The sequence below is a fragment of the Hyperolius riggenbachi genome, chromosome 4, assembly GCF_040937935.1.
Source record: "Hyperolius riggenbachi isolate aHypRig1 chromosome 4, aHypRig1.pri, whole genome shotgun sequence".
Classification (NCBI taxonomy): Eukaryota; Metazoa; Chordata; class Amphibia; order Anura; family Hyperoliidae; genus Hyperolius; species Hyperolius riggenbachi.
This window is the reverse complement of record NC_090649.1, coordinates 29,403,227-29,405,726: the sequence shown is the minus strand read 5'-3', so window position 1 is coordinate 29,405,726 and position 2,500 is coordinate 29,403,227. Positions and strand designations below refer to the sequence as shown.

Sequence of the window (2,500 nt, the reverse complement as noted above, 5' to 3'; positions counted from 1 at the left end):
TGGTGAAGGTGTCAAGGAGACCTTCTGTCTGAAACGGAGAAGGGCGCGCCCACTATTTTCCGCACCCCAACGGCACAAGCGGGTGGTGGTTGAACACAAGTCCAGACCTTCCTGAAGAGGAGCAGAAGTGAAAACGTAGTCGGCAGGATTTGAACCTGCGCAGGGAAACCCCAATGGATTTCAAGTCCATCGCCTTAACCACTCGGCCACGACTCCCTGCTTGCAGCGTATCGTTATGAGCATCCGTTGATATAAGGGCGACGGTAAGCATCACCTAAATGAAGTACTCAAAAGTGTCCGGGATGGGCCCAACAAAGGTCCCACCGAAATTTGAACTCAGATCGCTGGATTCAGAGTCCAGAGTGCTAACCATTACACCATGGAACCTTGCCCTCTCAACGGTTTTCTCTTCCTGTGAGCGTCAAGGTTGCCATGTAAGAGGCATGCGCGTCAAAAGCATCTTCCCTTCTCGTCACTTCTTGGTGATTTCACCCCCCACCTCTCAACCTAAGCCCTTAGCCCTATCCCATCACGCCGCTGCCAAAAGAGAATGTTGGTGCCGGGATTGTATGTAACCGCCGTGCAGTATGAGCACAAAAGGTTCTTGCCCTTTTCTTCCCAGCCAAACAGGCCTACCCTTCACTTGGTGAAGGTGTCAAGGAGACCTTCTGTCTGAAACGGAGAAGGGCGCGCCCACTATTTTCCGCACCCCAACGGCACAAGCGGGTGGTGGTTGAACACAAGTCCAGACCTTCCTGAAGAGGAGCAGAAGTGAAAACGTAGTCGGCAGGATTTGAACCTGCGCGGGGAAACCCCAATGGATTTCAAGTCCATCGCCTTAACCACTCGGCCACGACTACCTGCTTGCGGCGTATCGTTGTGAGCATCCGTTGATATAAGGGCGACGGTAAGCATCACCTAAATGAAGTACTCAAAAGTGTCCGGGATGGGCCCAACAAAGTTCCCACCGAGGTTTGAACTCGGATCGCTGGATTCAGAGCCCAGAGTGCTTACCATTACACCATGGAACCTTGCCCTCTCAACGGTTTTCTCTTCCTGTGAGCGTCAAGGTTGCCATGTAAGAGGCATGCGCGTCAAAAGCATCTTCCCTTCTCGTCACTTCTTGGTGATTTCACCCCCCACCTCTCAACCTAAGCCCTTAGCCCTATCCCATCACGCCGCTGCCAAAAGAGAATGTTGGTGCCGGGATTGTATGTAACCGCCGTGCAGTATGAGCACAAAAGGTTCTTGCCCTTTTCTTCCCAGCCAAACAGGCCTACCCTTCACTTGGTGAAGGTGTCAAGGAGACCTTCTGTCTGAAACGGAGAAGGGCGCGCCCACTATTTTCCGCACCCCAACGGCACAAGCGGGTGGTGGTTGAACACAAGTCCAGACCTTCCTGAAGAGGAGCAGAAGTGAAAACGTAGTCGGCAGGATTTGAACCTGCGCGGGGAAACCCCAATGGATTTCAAGTCCATCGCCTTAACCACTCGGCCACGACTACCTGCTTGCGGCGTATCGTTGTGAGCATCCGTTGATATAAGGGCGACGGTAAGCATCACCTAAATGAAGTACTCAAAAGTGTCCGGGATGGACCCAACAAAGGTCCCACCGAGGTTTGAACTCGGATCGCTGGATTCAGAGTCCAGAGTGCTAACCATTACACCATGGAACCTTGCCCTCTCAAAGGTTTTCTCTTCCTGTGAGCGTCAAGGTTGCCATAAGAGGCATGCGCGTCAAAAGCATCTTCCCTTCTCGTCACTTCTTGGTGATTTCACCCCCCACCTCTCAACCTAAGCCCTTAGCCCTATCCCATCACGCCGCTGCCAAAAGAGAATGTTGGTGCCGGGATTGTATGTAACCGCCGTGCAGTATGAGCACAAAAGGTTCTTGCCCTTTTCTTCCCAGCCAAACAGGCCTACCCTTCACTTGGTGAAGGTGTCAAGGAGACCTTCTGTCTGAAACGGAGAAGGGCGCGTCCACTATTTTCCGCACCCCAACGGCACAAGCGGGTGGTGGTTGAACACAAGTCCAGACCTTCCTGAAGAGGAGCAGAAGTGAAAACGTAGTCGGCAGGATTTGAACCTGCACGGGGAAACCCCAATGGATTTCAAGTCCATCGCCTTAACCACTCGGCCACGACTACCTGCTTGCGGCGTATCGTTGTGAGCATCCGTTGATATAAGGGCGACGGTAAGCATCACCTAAATGAAGTACTCAAAAGTGTCCGGGATGGGCCCAACAAAGGTCCCACTGAGGTTTGAACTCGGATCGCTGGATTCAGAGTCCAGAGTGCTTACCATTACACCATGGAACCTTGCCCTCTCAACGGTTTTCTCTTCCTGTGAGCGTCAAGGTTGCCATGTAAGAGGCATGCGCGTCAAAAGCATCTTCCCTTCTCGTCACTTCTTGGTGATTTCACCCCCCACCTCTCAACCTAAGCCCTTAGCCCTATCCCATCACGCCGCTGCCAAAAGAGAATGTTGGTGCCGGGATTGTA

The 2,500-nt window shown here is 52.6% G+C and overlaps 8 non-coding genes across 8 annotated transcripts; all 8 read right to left on the bottom strand.

Moving 5' to 3' along the window:
* Nucleotides 1-134: 134 nt before the first annotated feature.
* TRNAS-UGA (transfer RNA serine (anticodon UGA)) lies at nt 135-216 on the bottom strand. Its single transcript has one exon. It is a non-coding gene; the product is annotated as a tRNA-Ser (tRNA).
* A 99-nt stretch (nt 217-315) lies between these two features.
* TRNAQ-CUG (transfer RNA glutamine (anticodon CUG)) lies at nt 316-387 on the bottom strand. The gene has a single exon. It is a non-coding gene; the product is annotated as a tRNA-Gln (tRNA).
* Nucleotides 388-778: 391 nt separating this feature from the next.
* On the bottom strand, nt 779-860 carry TRNAS-UGA (transfer RNA serine (anticodon UGA)). Its single transcript has one exon. It is a non-coding gene; the product is annotated as a tRNA-Ser (tRNA).
* Nucleotides 861-959: 99 nt separating this feature from the next.
* On the bottom strand, nt 960-1,031 carry TRNAQ-CUG (transfer RNA glutamine (anticodon CUG)). Its single transcript has one exon. It is a non-coding gene; the product is annotated as a tRNA-Gln (tRNA).
* A 391-nt stretch (nt 1,032-1,422) lies between these two features.
* Nucleotides 1,423-1,504, bottom strand: TRNAS-UGA (transfer RNA serine (anticodon UGA)). Its single transcript has one exon. It is a non-coding gene; the product is annotated as a tRNA-Ser (tRNA).
* Nucleotides 1,505-1,603: 99 nt separating this feature from the next.
* On the bottom strand, nt 1,604-1,675 carry TRNAQ-CUG (transfer RNA glutamine (anticodon CUG)). The gene has a single exon. It is a non-coding gene; the product is annotated as a tRNA-Gln (tRNA).
* Nucleotides 1,676-2,064: 389 nt separating this feature from the next.
* Nucleotides 2,065-2,146, bottom strand: TRNAS-UGA (transfer RNA serine (anticodon UGA)). Its single transcript has one exon. It is a non-coding gene; the product is annotated as a tRNA-Ser (tRNA).
* A 99-nt stretch (nt 2,147-2,245) lies between these two features.
* Nucleotides 2,246-2,317, bottom strand: TRNAQ-CUG (transfer RNA glutamine (anticodon CUG)). The gene has a single exon. It is a non-coding gene; the product is annotated as a tRNA-Gln (tRNA).
* Nucleotides 2,318-2,500: the final 183 nt, after the last annotated feature.